This window comes from Galleria mellonella, unplaced genomic scaffold (assembly GCF_026898425.1).
Source record: "Galleria mellonella isolate WM207_F2 unplaced genomic scaffold, CSIRO_AGI_GalMel_v1 utg117, whole genome shotgun sequence".
NCBI classification, from domain to species: domain Eukaryota; kingdom Metazoa; phylum Arthropoda; class Insecta; order Lepidoptera; family Pyralidae; genus Galleria; species Galleria mellonella.
The window spans coordinates 1337861-1354505 of record NW_026441980.1 but is presented as its reverse complement, the minus strand read 5'-3'; positions in this window follow the sequence as shown (position 1 = coordinate 1354505).

Here is a 16645-nt window from a genome sequence, read left to right as displayed (position 1 = left end):
AATATTTTAAATCCACTAGCATTGCTTGAGGGTGGTAAGCACGTCGCAAGTGATGGGGGAGGGCCCCTTAATGTTGGAACTATTATGGCACAATGGATCGATGGAACCAGCCATCGCGGGGTGGACCCTAGGGTAGCTGGTGTAAGTTAATTTGCATTTTTTTTTCTTTAATAATAACGGTGATATGAGATACTGCTTTAGAAGTTCCGAAGTTTTATTGTGAAATAAGTTTTCGAGAAATAATTTAGGATTTGCTTCACAAAAAAAAATAGATATTTCAATTATGATAATTTATTTATTTAAACTTTAACGCACAATTATGTAGTATAAATAAGTGTACATATGCTGGACTTACACCTAATGGCGTTCTCTATCAGTCAACCATGAGCCAAGCAGAAAATTAAGTAGGCGGTACATTAAATACTAAAATATTGGTACAATATATTACTTACATACAAGTATATATATACATAGATAAACTTACATATATACATATATAAATATATATATATATATATATATATATATATATATATATATATATATATATATATATATATATATATATATATCGAGAAAAGCGGGTCAACCTTTCATACAATTTTGCGTGATAAATAGTTATGAGTGATACCTTTATAACTTGCATATATATATTTCGTTTTATAATTTCTACTTCCTGTTAAGTACGCCTTATTAAGTACGCGTTATTAAGTACGCGTTATTAATTACATTGTAATATTAAAAATTCTCCTCTTTTATTTACTTACTTTTTATTAAATTTATAAATACATTTAACATTCACAACTGTCGCTTTTACACCCAAAACAAATAAACGCAACTGTATGTTCGTTTATAATAAATCATATCATTGTTTCTTAACACCTAATTCAGTCACACTCATAAACCGTACAGTTAATCCCTGTAAACATCTATTCAAATGTAAAAAAAAGGCCAAGTTCCCTCGTTTTTGAGTGGTTACTTTGAATATTTAATTGCGTGACATTGTCCTGTGTGCAAATAAATGGAAAGAATCGTGACAATCCATTGGTTACGGTTTGGTTGTTATTGTGGATGGGACAAATTTGTGACTATCATTATTGAATGTTTGTATTGAATAGTTTTTGGGTTTAATTTATTATGACAATTATTTACATAATGGTAAGGTTATTAATTAGTATAAATTTTACTTTTATGTAATTTTAATTTCTTGTTTGTGATATTTCCAACAAAAAATCGTTAATTCGTGTTTCTACCGTGAAGCAGTTGTATTTGCATGGCTGTGTTCCGGTTTGAAGGGTGGGATATGGCGTGAATTTACTTGGTACAGAGGAATAACACCTGAGTCCTCAGGAATGGCAACGCATGGGGGGTATCATTGGCGAAACAGTATACTCTGTTATGTCCATGGTACTGCTCATGGCTATAGGCGACGGTTACCACTTTCCATCAGGTGGACCGTCAGCTTGTTTGCCATTCTAAGTTATATATAAAAAAAAAACTGACAAACACACGAGTTTATCAAGATATTATTTACAATACGCCAATATTTTTTGTCGTTTACAAAGGCAAAGGTTCATTTTATAGAGTTTTATAGTAAATGCACCTATACAGTAAAATATATATAAATATGTACTACTTATTATATTTTATTCATCATTTTTTTATTTAGAATTAAGCAACGCGCATGTGATTTAATAAAAACTTTATCTCAAAGCGACACTATAAAATTTTTCGTAAATGCATTCAATATGTGACACAAATAGCATTGCCAAATGGATGGGGTAGATTGAAATCTTTGATAACGTAGAGACTGGCGATACTTATCTCTACAATAGTGACTAATATGTGCAGATAACATCTTATTAACAGAGGGAGGTGCTGCTTTGACGAACGGACTTGGCTTTTGCACTGTCGCGATGCTTTCGTGCTAGAATAATACTAATAATAGCACTTGTGGATTACCTTCAGAGAATACATCAGTACCTGAATTACAAATATAAATAAATAAAATGTGAGATTATTTAATCAATGCTTTAATATTGATGACCATCGTAGGGCAGTGGTATATTTGTAGATAGTTTCCTTTGCGTATTATGTTCGAGGTTCGATTCTAAATTTAGTTAGCCCCAGGCTGGATTATAATTCTGGATGTTTGTTGTTTAGTAATAAAATATTAAAGTACGTAAAAATATTTGTACGTATGTTACTTTATCTAATTTGTTTTGTTTTAACGCGCTAATATTTAGAACTACTAGTCGGATTTTCAAGATTCTTTTTGCATTTGAATCGAAGATATTCAACTTTACAATACGACCATGGGCGTATAGCTGGCCTTACATAAACGATTGAACGGAATTGAATTAATTTTGATATATTTTTTTATGAAATTGCCCATAATTATATATCTAGATTAATAAACATATCATATATTTATTGTATTTAAAATTTATTGATCAATACAACGTCGTACAAAATTTATAAAAAAATCGTATATTCATTAAAAATAGACCTAATGTATATATAGATAGAATAGAAGGTAGCTCAGGACCGTTCTTTATGGCAGTCTATAGTGGAGGCCTATGTCCAGCAGTGGACGGATAATGGATGATGATATATATATATATATATATATATATATATATATATATATATATATATATATATATATATATATATATATATATATATATAAATAATTTAATAATTTTAAGAAATAATGACATTACTTACAATACAATAGATACATCATATTATTCACAGAGTAAATAATAGTGTAGATGCATATTTTTTATAAATTTTTTTTCGCTTTCAAATTTTTTCCCTAACTTCATTATGGCATTTTTTATTAATAAAATAGAAAGAAATTTTAATAATTCGCTTCAGTGACAATTAATAGCGACAATGGTACTAGGTGTGGGCAAAATAAAAAATCCAATTCTAGCCACGGAGGCGGAATAATGACCGCTTTTTACCGGTTTAATCCGGATCAGATAGTATGGACCCTAATGCGATGCCCGTTTGATATTCATGATCATTCCCTGTGGATTGCAAGGGATTTACTGGATCAAAAAGAATGTGGGCTAATGTTGGGGATTGGCTTACATTCTCGTAATTAATTCAAATGTATTTTTAAAGTAGAAACACTGTAGATATACATTTTTTTTATTTCAATAGAATGATGTGTTCAATTCCACTGTGTCTTTTGTGTCAAAATTATGATGAAATTTTGATAATTACTCTGTAATCCCTATTGAAAAACAAAAAACAATGTGCCTCAAAACTCATTAATTTAGTATTTAAATTAAAACTATTCTATTCTTATTTATTTTTTAATAGACATCGTTTACTCTTATGTGATTCCATGCCACAGAGTTATTTATTTCTTTAGAATTGAAATCCGCTTCTCTGTGGATTTTTTTTTTAATAATTTGATTCACTACATCTTTATAAACTACTAGATAATTCATAATAACAGTACTTTAGACGAGGAGAAACAGAATTTCGAAAATTAGTCTACAAATGACGATGAAATCGGTGTACATAATAGGTATATAAAAAAGTACAGTCGAACATATAACCTCCTTTTTTGAGGTCGTTTAATAATAACTACGCTCACAGCTATAATCCTTGATGAGGTAGTAAAAAAGATAGTCTACTGTCTTTGTAGTGAACATATAAATAGATACTCTTCATTATTTCCTCCAAAAGATTACAACAGTAAACTTATTCCAGATCTAAACAATTACAAGAAATAATCACAATGAGAAAACAATGGGCGACCTAATCGCTAAAAACGATCTCTTCCAGGCAACCTTTGGATGGAGAGGAGTAATTATAAACAGTTTGATTGGAGGCACGATGAATATATGGATATTTTAAATATGGAGATTTAATACATGTAATACTGTAAATATATATCCCTACTCATTATTATATATATATATATATATATATACATACATATATATATATATATATATATATATATATATATATATATATATATATATATATATATATATATATATATATATATATATACATATACACATATATGTATATACATACACACATGCATATAAACACCTACACAAGTACATAAAAATATATAAATACTGCTCACATTTGTACGTGCATATACCTACATTATAACCACATTTTCCCGAACATATTTGAAACTAACTCTAAGAATCATCTAACATTACAGTTGGCGAGCCTACCGCCGTCAGCCGGATTAATCGAACAAATATCGACATATAGGATAAATACATTACTATGAGCATAAAATCGTACAGTAGTGCGAAATGGCGGTAAGCATAAAGACCAGTAATTAAATCTTAAGGGAGCCAAGGGTAACGGAAATAAGGGAGGGTTCACACAATGCGTGCGCCAGGTGCCTGCGATGTACGCGCAAAACTTTAGTTGACTTTATTCTATTACTAGCCGTGTCCCGCGGCTATGTTTGCATAAATCACTGTATAAAGACCATTTTTATTAATCTATAGAGTTTAAATCTTGTTCAGAATCAGTAAAGATATCGTGAAACTTAGGTAAACAAAAAAATATTACAGTTGCAATGAGAAAAGCTTTCATTTATTTTTAATGAATGATAATGGAATGGTAGCCACGCCTGCGTTATCGGTATATGCTGGCAAGGGACCAGTGAGTGATGATAAGTGAGAATGAAACAGGTCAGTTGGCCCATCATGACGAATTCAACAATAAATGAACAAGGGGTCGACCTGATAGGGTATGTTATATTGCTAGCAATGGGACAGTTAAACCCCATTACTAACAATTCCTTTCCCACCAAAGCTTTCATTTAGGTAAACTCAAAACTAGCTGTTTCCTGCGGATTTGCTCATGCGTATCAGTAAAGTAAAAAACTATGTGATAATATTTCTATACAACTTAGAATGGCAAACAAGCTGACGGCCCACCTGATGGAAAGTAGCAACTGTTGCCTATAGACATGAGTAGTACCAGAGTATACTGTTTCACCCAAGATACCCCCCATGCGTTGTCATTCCTGAGGACTCGGGTGTTATTCCTCTGTACCCTGTAAATTCACGCCATATCCCACCCTTCAAAGCAAAACACAGTCATACAAACACAACTGCTTCACGGTAGAAACACAAATGGGACAGAGGTACCCAAGCAATCGACTTTTGTACAAAGTTTCCCTCTGGTTATTATATGATTAAAGTGGCAAACAAGCATATGGTCTACCTGATAATAAACAGTTTCTTCTGTACCCTGTAAATTCAAATATTTATGTATAATTATATAATTCAAATTTAACTAATACCTTGTAAATTTTTTTTTTTGTTTGCGATGGATAAACTCAAAAACAAGAGATTTTAAAAATTATTTCACCTGTAGAAAGCTACAATGTCATAAAGTGATAGATATAGATTCTATTTGAAAATAAAACATTTCGTATCCACTTGCTAGTTACCAATAAATGTATTTTATATTTCTTTTTAAACAGCCTTAAACAACTTTCTTTCTGACAATTAAAAAATACATACACAAAAAACCGAATCTCTCCCCCTGCCCTGGTTAAAACCGACACCGTCCCGCGGCGAACCGTGTTTTTTGGCCGAAAAGTCTGTTTTTCGATAAAAAAAAATCATGCAGTGCATGAATGCAGTGCGTTGTTCTCAGTGCAGCGATGCATCAACGACAGATGGCTGTATCTTTGTTCGCCGATAAGGGTAAACGATTTGACACCAGGACAATCGGTCAAATGGCATTTCGGCTGCGAGATTTGTGTACCGTTTTCATTTATAATTTTAGGGATATACACACAATATAAAATATACCTAAACCAAATGGTTTAGGTATAAATATTGTGTATATTTTATATTTTAATATAGATTTTTTTATTTCGTACAAAGTGTAAATGATACATGTTATTTACATTGATGTATAAATAACCTAGATATATAATTAGAGATAAGTAATTAAAAAATAAAAAAAATATATATTTAAATATAAAAAAATTCTTTGAGATCACTGCCAGCTGGTACGGTGCCTAGGATACTTGCTGCATTTTCACGCTGAATAGCAATGGAAATGAATGGAATTTTAATATTAAATTCGATGATTGATAAATACTATTATTATCAACCGACTCCCAAAAGAAGAAGGTTCTCGATTCGATGTATTTTTTTTTATATTTGTTACCTCATAACTCCGTCCTCATAATCCGTGAAAGGATCTAGGTCTCATGGGTATTTTATCAAAATCGGTACAGTAGTTTAATTTTTAAATCAAAACTGATATCTTTTTAGATAAAAACAAAGAATTTTCCAAATCAGTTTATAATTGACGAAGTTGTAACATAACAAATATAAAAAACACACACACAACCGAAATGAGAACTTTTGGAAGTCGTTTAAAAATTAAATAAATACATCAGTTGTGTTAATTTAGAAGTTTGAAGGCCGTGACATCGTTATTATGGGAGATTCGACACGCGTAGGAGTGCGGTGCCATGTTGGTTGCAATCCGTCAGTTTCGACTGCTTATTTAACGGTTGTTATCTAGTTATTAACATGTATGGGATAAAGTTAAATTATACGGATACTGTGATTTAAATTGCATCTGTCTTATTTACTTCGTCGTCATCATATTAGCCGTTAATTGTCCATTGCTGGACATAGGCCTTCCCCATAATATGAGTTTTGTTTGTAGTTGCCACGCTTAGCAGGCGGGTTCGCAACCGCAGTTAGGTTTTATAGATTTTTTAAGAGGGACTCGGTTGCTACCCATCCCTCATATCTTCTCAAAATTTTGTATTTTTTTTTTCTTAGTTTGGTAAACTAAGTTATTTTTTTTAATAGGTGATAATGGAATGGTAACTCCTGCGCTATCGGTATACGCTGGCAAGGTACCAGTGAGGGGTGATAGGTGACGATGAAAGTAGGTCAGTTAGCCCATCGTGACGAATTCAACTAGAATTAACCACGATGGTTTCTAGGGGGAACCACGTGGAGGTCGACCTGATAGGGTGTATTGTGCTGGCAAAGAGTCCCTATTAATGACAATCCATTTCCCATGGGGGCGGGGCTGGTAAAATTAGTTGAACTAGGTGTCTCGTCCTCACTATCTATGAATGAATAAATGGTTTATTTTCTCTTCACAAAAGGTAGTATAAGGTAACATCTTGTGGTACAATTAGATATGTAAGACCAATTTTGTGAGAGACTGGTGCTTACAGTAGGTTTTGATTGATATTTTGAGAGATATATATATATATATCTCTCAATATATATATATATATATATAAGTAGTTATAAAAATACAAACAAATCGTTTAAAATTAGTCCTCTCGGTTTATACCTCGCGGGATTAAGCGTGAAGATAGACTGTCATAATTATATTATTGGTGTGATGAATCTGTGTAATAACACTATCACTTACCCTATCATCAGAACACGTGCCTATCACACTTTCACACTTGTCAACACGCGCCGGCGCGTGGCGCTGCTTACACGCTGTTTAAGGATACTACAGCAAATGCCGGCTAATTTGCTTTTTAACATTCAAAATATATCTTTCTAAGTATATTAGTATTATTATATTTAAAAAGACAATCATTGGAGTAATATATATTATCTGAGAACCAACATTTGTCAATTGATTTCCTTGCCAAGGTTTTCTCTAAAGACTACAGTATGGGGTTCTTCAAAAAGAGTGTATTAAGGTTTCTTCAGGGTCGCTAACGCGTGCGTGACACCTCTAGTGTTGCAGGCGTCCGTAGGCTACAGTGGGATGCTGTTTCCCATCCCTCGCCGTTCCTTAGTCGCCTCTTACGACACCCACGGGAAAGGACGGGGTGGCCTATTCTATGCCAGGACCATATGGAAGTAAGTATATCAATCTCATACAGTTTGAGCTGCCAGTGTTTTTTTTTTGTATGCAGAATTGAAACGTTTTTTAATCATCTCATGACATAATATTTATTTGATTTCTATACTGAATTTAACTATGTGAAAAATGATTCGACCAAAATGGGAGTGAATGCGAAAATGCCTATGAATACAGAAGAATGGAAGAGAAAAACATACTGTGTCAACTTCAAATATTAATTGAAATAAGGGTAGGAAGGACAGACAGCTCTCTATGTCGAGGCTGTTTCGACGCCGAAGAAATGGCTGCTCACGTAATCCTGGAATGTGAGGCTGTGGCCCATCAACGTTTAGTAATCCTCGGAACGATGAGGTCGCCCCGTGAGGCCTGTGAAGAACCCAGGAAGCTTCTGCGCTTCTGGGCGGAGCTAGGTTAGCTGTACTAGCCACGACTCATACGCACAACAGCTTAAATGAGAGGCTAAGCGCGGAAAATAGAGTCTTTTTCACATTCACATTCAAGGTTAGTAAGAAATAAAAAAAAAACGTGCATAAATACAACGCCCCATTAATCGTGTGAAGTTTGTGTCTTTATATTTCTCACATTACCACTTGCAATGTTTGTAATCCTACTTCTAAAATGACACTAAAAGATACTCAAATGTTTTTCATGGTACAAAAACGAACTTTTTGTTGTGATACCAAAAGTGACACGCACCGTTTTAAGTGGGATGTACTGACAATTACACAATGATTAAAAAGCCATCAGCCTATGATAGGGTTAATGTAACTACTTGAATTAAATATTATAATATTATTACAATATTTTAATGAGTACGTTTTAAACACTTTCTGATGAAAATTCGTGAGAATTTCTCAATCATTATTCTCATAATGTTATAAGGACATGATCATAATATAATATTTAATATATTAGCTAATTTGAATTTTAGTAAATCGACATGGCCTGTAGCAGGGGGGTTGAGGGACAATGCCCTATGTTCAAAATAAATCCTTAATCCATTTGTAATAAAACACAGATTGTTTACAATATTGGAGTCCGTGAATTTACTGGGTACAGAGGAATAACACCTAAGTCCTCAGGAATGGCAACGCATGGGTAGTATCATGGGCGAAACAGTATACTCTGTTATATCCATGGTACTGCTCATGTCTATAGGTGACGGTTACCACTTTCCATCAGATGGATCGTCAGCTTGTTTGCTATTTTAAGTTGTATAAAAAAAATGTAATTTGTGTTTTTTAAACAGTATGTGTCCTGAAGAACCTGTAAGAATTTGTGTGTGCGTGCATATAGGATTTGAGGATGAACTGCCGATCACCTACAGCAGAAAAACTCACGAAGCCGATGCCAGCTTAGTCCTCTTCGACAGACAGAATCTTTTCTTTATAAAACGCTTCCATTGCGGTGTTTTACCTTAAACACCCTACCTTAAAATGAATGGCCCAAGAAAATTAGACAGATATGCCTTTTCGAAGTCAAATATGGCTTCTGCCCTATCCAAAAGCACTTTTGCCCTACCTTAAACATGAATCTCGCTGCGGCCGTGTACATAGGTAACCAGTTCTGTATAGTACAACGAATTTCAAGATGGATTTTTTTAAATACAACTGTGAAAATCACATCCAATTCGGTGAAGTAATTTTAAAGTGATGTCAGAACAATCACACATACAGATAGATCAGCAAAAACTATATTTTAGCTTCTATTGCACTTAGATCATCATATATTTTTTTCTTAAATATTTCCATTGTCCAGTTATAAAACTGTAAATCGGTTAAGCAGAACTTTAGTAACATACACACGTATAGAAAAATTATATATATAAAGATAAATACGCTAATTTTGTAATAACGGACTAACTGAGAGTTGTCACTGGTTTTATTGGGGTCACGTGACGTGCACGTGTACGACGCGCGTGCGTGGAGGTGCGCATGCGCCGCGCGTGGCCACTAACACCGACACTGGTTTGCTTCTGTAACAAATTGTTGTTACAGAAGCAAACAGGGCGTTTGCAACCAATTAATCGTTGATTTAAGACACGTGGCGGTGAAGTAATAAAATAATTTACTTTTTTAGTGGACATTTGGGTTTAATAGAGCTTTTATGAGGTGATTTGGCAGATGTTAGATTTTTTTAATGGGTGAAAATGGAATGGTAACTTGTGCTATTGGTATACACTGGTGGGGCACCAGTAAGAGGTGATTGGTGAGGATGAAAAGGCAGGTCAGTTAGCCCATAGTGAAGAATTCCAGGAAAAATAACCACAATGGTTCTCAGGGGGAACAGCGTGGAGATCGATCTGATAGGGTACATTGCTAGCAATAAAGCTGTTAGATCCCATTACTAACAATTTATTTCCCCTGAAACCGAGGAATTCTTTATGTTATACGTAGGGCTATACGTAAAAATTTCTTATCAATCAAATATTTATTTACCCATTAAGAAAGGATTTCCAGAAATTCTAAAAGATAAAACTAAAGATTTGTCTTTTAACAAATTACAGAGGTTTCATGTGATTATTAAACGCTTAAAATAGTTGAATAGATATGTAATAACCATAAAATCTATAATAATCGTGAAATTACTGTACAATAACTATTATGATACCTCCCCCCCCCCCGCCCCCTTCCTAGCTAAGACCTATATTTAATATGTACGTCTTAGCTAGGGATTATTTATAGTAATGCTGGCTACGTAAACAGGTGGTGATTTTTTTTAATTGCCCAATAAATACATAACATCGGAGTACGTACAGATGCACTCTCCACTTGAGTGACGTCACTATTATCTTTACAAACAAACATACAAAGCTACAGTTGGTTTTCAATCAACCTCAAGAGGTAGGGTAAGTTTGAACAAAGTGTACCAAATGTTACAATAACTTTGCAAGGCCTGTATTGAAGTTTGAAATTTATTTCAATTGAATTTTAATGTTATTGATATAAACAGAGAGATGATTTTGGCCTAACATTACAGTATGATTATAATGTTATGTGTAAAATGTTTATAATAAAGATTCTGCTGATTTGCATTAAGGTTCAATTTTGCGTAAATATTTCATTGTATTTTATTTCAAATGTTTATCAATTGTAAGAAACAATGTAGCATCATGAATACTTGGTAGTATTATTAGTTTTTGGTCGTGTGGTCCCGGCGTAGAATAATTAGGATGTAATCGACTCAAGTATCAAATTTCATTCAAATTCATTCAACCGTTTCAGTGTGATTAAGTAACAAATAGCTGTGTGATTCCGGCATAAAATAGATCACCCTTCCCTTCCCGTGTGTGTCGTAAGAAGCGACTAAGGAAGGCGACGTATGGGTAGCAGCGTCCCTCATAAAATATTAAAAATGGATTATGATACGGGATTCTATCTTGCAACCAGCAAAGGCAGGCAAAAGTTCCCTATGAAAAGGCGTTTGCTGTCCAGCTCATTCGGACAGCTAACGGCAGTTTTTTATGCATAAAATATTAAAAATGGATTATGATACGGGATTCTATCTTGCAACCAGCGAAGTCAGAGGGAAACTTTATACAAAAGTCGTTTGCTTGGATACCTCTATCTCATTCGTGTTTCAACCGTAAAGCAGTTGTGTTTGCATGGCTGTGTTCCCATTTGAAGTGTAGGATATGGCGTGAATTTACAGGGTACAGAGGAATAACATCTGAGTCCTCAGGAATGGCAACGCATGGGGGGTATCATGGGCGAAAAAGTGTACTCAGTTGTGTCCACGGTGCTGCTTATATCTAGAGGCGACGGTTACCACTTTCCATCAGGTGGGCCGTCAGCTTGTTTGCCATTCTAAGTTGTATAAAAAAAAGGCAGAGATATCTGAGCTATACACAAATAAGGTCGTCAAATACAAAACACATTGTATTTTTTTATATTTATAATAAGTTTACTATTGTAATCTTTTGGAGGAAACAATAAAGAGTATCTATCTATGTATCTAAATATATTATATCTCAAATAAAATAGCCGTATATTAGCCAAATATTAAACCATTTGTAATGCCAATAACTACTAAATACTTATCCTTCGCCACAGATTATTAATAATTTATATTTGTTCACTGTCAGATGTGTTCACCCTTGTCAGTGTATTCGGATAACCAATATATTGGAGAGCTCTCATAATCTTTGAATTACATTTCATTGGTCTATCTTAATAGGAGATACGCGGGGCGAGGGAGGTCTAAATATATTGGATTAGTTTTTAAAACGAATTCAAGTAATTTGATCTTTATTTTGTGGTAATAAAGTTTACATTCGTTTAGTTATTTGGTTATGTCAATATTTGGAATAATCAATTCATGGTGCAGCCAATTCATCTCTCGGTATTAGATGTAAAATGACAGAATCGATATTATTGGCCGTATCGAATTTATGATGGCGTTTTTTTTTTCGGATAGAGATTTGAGAATATACCGTAAGTACCAATTTGTTTAAAGAGCTAATGTATAGTGATATCTTGTTTTATCAATAGTATATATATATATATATATATATATATATATATATATATATATATATATATATATATATATATATATATATATAATGCACATGAGACATTTTATGGCAGTAAATAGTACTCTTGCTCTCCAGTACCGGGAAACCTTGTCACAGTTCTACATTGCATCGAAATCTGTCAAGTATTTTTTGCGTGTAATGTATACATTAATGCTCCGTTAATTTATTATTATATGTACCCCGGGGATTCACCCGTGTGAATCAGTACATAAAATATCCTATATACTGAGTTAATATATAACTCATCCGGATATAAAATTTTATTTAAATCAGTATTTTTTGTGTAAAAGCGAAACAAACATCCAACCATCCATCGTTAAAAACTTTCACATTTACTATATTAATAGAATTACATTATATTTCTTGCTAAAAAATTGGCAACACCGCCTAGAATGTAAACAAACTAGATGGTAATAGTTTGCTAAACGTTTATTTGCCTTTGGATTATAAAAAAGTTAAAATACAAGGTCACAATGATTTCCCATAAGACATACTGTTCAGGACATATCATAAATCCTTCTTGCACTATTTACAAAATTATTCGAGCTTTAAAGGAGTAAAATTATAATGACAGACGAAAAATAAATATAAGACGAGAAAATTCCATTTTGGCGTTTCATTTGTCTTCGCAATTTAAGCTATGTGTTTGGTCCTTCGAGCCGGATTTAAATCTGCGATCTATACACACCAGCCAAACGCATTTCTATTTTGAAAGTTCATTAAACATCTATTTTAAAACGTCCCTAATATAACTTAACAATAACCCTAGCAGTTTAAAAAGCAAAACAAACGTCAATATTAACTTAGCGGACTGAACAAACACTAATCGCTGCCCCCGGCGCCGCGCGCACTGATGAATTTTAAACAGACACAACAAACAGACAGTCAAACAAAGAGGCAATTAGCCTGAGGCTACTCGGACATACGATATGAACATGTGGTTTATATTTGATTAAGTCGTATTTAAATTTGGAAATTACATACTAACTGTATCCTGTAACTTTGTCCGTATGAATTAGACTAATTTAATAGGTTAATTTATTCTATGACTATTTATTTATTTATTACGTTTCTCTCATATAGAACGAATGAAAACTCTTTGTTTCCTTCAAATAATGATACAGATTATAAAGGTATATATATAACAATACATATTTACAATACATTATTACATAAACTGAATTACATAAAAGCGAGATAAAGAGGCAACTATGGGTAGCCTTATCGCTAAATGGCGATCTCTTTCAGGCAACCTTAGGATGGGGAATAATTAATTTTTTTTTTCATTCATAGAATATAAACAAATATATTGAATATTTACACATAATAATTTTTAGGTATTGTGATGTGAGCAAGAGAGATAGATATCCTACCAATTATATCAGTGTAAAATTTTGTAAATTATCAAACGTTTTTAAGAAAAAAGAGGTTTTCAATTCGTTTGTATTTTATATTAGGTACCTCATTATTTCGTCACTTCGGTATAAACTGATTTGGCAAAATCTTTTTTTTTTTTATTTAAAAGATATATTTACAGATAAATGCCATAGAAATTTTATGAAAATTGTTTCAATAATTAAGTTTTGTCAAAATCAAATTAAATCAAATCATATTTATTCGCTTGCTACATGGTGCAATAAGAAGTTACATATACAAGTAGGCACATAACATGCAGCACCCAATAGAGGTATGCAAATGTTAAACTGTATTTAGTCTCTACATTATATTACAGTTATAAAGTCCAAACGTTTTTCAAATTATAGTATTCTTTATGTCAAATTATCATATAGAATTATGGTTTATATTTTAAGTAATTTTTAATACACTGCATCTTTTATTACGTACATTGTCAAAATTAAAGTGGGTTTTATTTTAGGAACATACTTTTAATTAATTGTGTAAGTAATGAAGTAGGTACACGAGTATAGAATATTCAAGTAGTATTACAAATTTTCGATAATATATAATAAAATATTATATAATAATAAAATTATGTAATTTTTTTTTATTGTATTTGTGTTTTTTATTGTTGTATAATCCATTTAAATGATGACATCAAGTCAAGATCTACTGAAAATTTTCGAAAATTCCCGTACTAATGGGAGATAATATTAAAACACTAAAGAAAAAAGCATATTCCGAATCTGTACAGCAACAGCTGAGTTTCTTGCCCGTACTTGGCTAAAATTGCGTTTCGAATAGGCGGTAATGAAAAAATGACTATTCAAAAATGCTTAAATTCAATTCAATTCAATCATCAATATATATATATATATATATATATATATATATATATATATATATATATATATATATAAAAGCTGACGGCCCACCTGATGGAAAGTGGTAACCGTCACCTATAGACATGAGCAGTACCATGGACATAACAGTCCACCAATATCCCACATATTTTTATGTATGCCTCCGTTATTATTATTATTATTAACCAACTGATTGGATTTCTTTTCGGAGGGGTGTAAACAGTATTCTCCCAAATGTGGGATTACTTGTGAATTGTGATGGAAATTAACGACATGGGGGAGATACCGTTAAGTACGACATTCCGCTATTAATTTGCGTTGTTTGATTATTTAAAATTAATATGTTTATAAATAGATTCTGTGTATTACATACTAAACTAGATAGAATCGTCAAATTATTTATTTTGCATTTATTATTGGATCATGCTGTGTGCACATGTTGTGGCAAGTTTACATGATCAATACATTAATGTACATGCATGTTATAATTTAAGTTTGTATTTGTAAACTTCTGTTATGTGCGCCTAATAAATAAAATAAAATAAAAACATTAACATTTTAAAAAATTCGTTTGTATTTATGTAACTTAGTTTATTATTATTATTTCCTTAACTGTCCACTGCTGGACATAAGCCATTCCTCATAAGCTGAGTTTTGCCAGTAATTGCCACGCTTGGCAGGCGGATTGGCAATTGCAGTTAGGTTTTTACAGATGTTTTAAGAGGGACGCTGCTACCCATGCTTCCACCATAAGCTCCCTTAGTCGCCTCTTACGACACCCACTAAGTAGTTATATATATTATTTTTCTTCTAATAATTATTTTTTGGATATTTTGTATCAAAAATTGTTTTTTAGAATTTTATAACACGGAATAGATATCTTATATTGAGGATTACGAAGCAGGGATAGAATAGAATAGAAATAGAAGGTAGATAGGGATGCCAGTACGACATTCTCTTTTCAAATGAAATGAAATTAAATTTATTGCGATTTATTCTCTTTTGTATTTCAATTATGTATTTTTTTATTTTGATATCGAATACAAGTTTCTTATAGTTTAATAAATATAACAGTTTTAAAAAATTATAAACTTTTAAGACATCATCATCATATCAGCCTCCCCGTAGGGGAGATTGCCAATAGTTGCCACGCTTGACAAGCAAATTGGCAACCGCAGTTAAGCTTTGGAGATGTTTTAATAGGGACATTGCTGCTCATCCCTCGCCGTCTCTTATTATTAGTTATCTCGTTTGACACTCACGGGAAAGGAAGGGATGGCCTATTCTATGTCAGGATCACACGACGTCTTTTTCACATATTTAAAATAAATAACAATAACATTCCAAGGATAACAATAAAATTCCAACATTCCAAGGAGGATACAGCCTTTAATTTCAAGATCAGTACTAAAGCCATAAGTTTTAGCACGAAATAAAGAATAAAAAGTTTATAAGCGTTCCAAGTTTGAATTTTGTTTAAAATTGGAAAAAAGGTCCTTATTTTACATTTTTTCCAATTTTAAACAATAAAAAAAGCCATAAGTTTTAACACGAAATAAAGAATAAAAAGTTTATAAGCGTTCCAAGTTTGAATTTTGTTTAAAATTGGGAAAAAGGTAAAATAAGGTAGGTGCACATTGTCATTTATAATGAGAGTACCAATATATTTATTTAAGCCTGTCCTCACACAAAGCAATGCAACAAGCGCAGCGACCAACAATGCACCCGAAACCGATGGATTATCACGGCTCGACCCGCGGCTAAATACGGCCGTGCACACATGGGGTTGGCATTGGGCTTGTTGGTACAAGCCACTAGACTTTGCCTAAGGATATTGCCAGAGTTAATTTTATTGAGAGTTATTTTTTTAACGTAACATAGAATAGCAAACAAGCTGACGGCCCACCTGTCGCCTATAGACATGAATAATATGACATGTACAATTTTAATGCTTTATAACTATAGTATC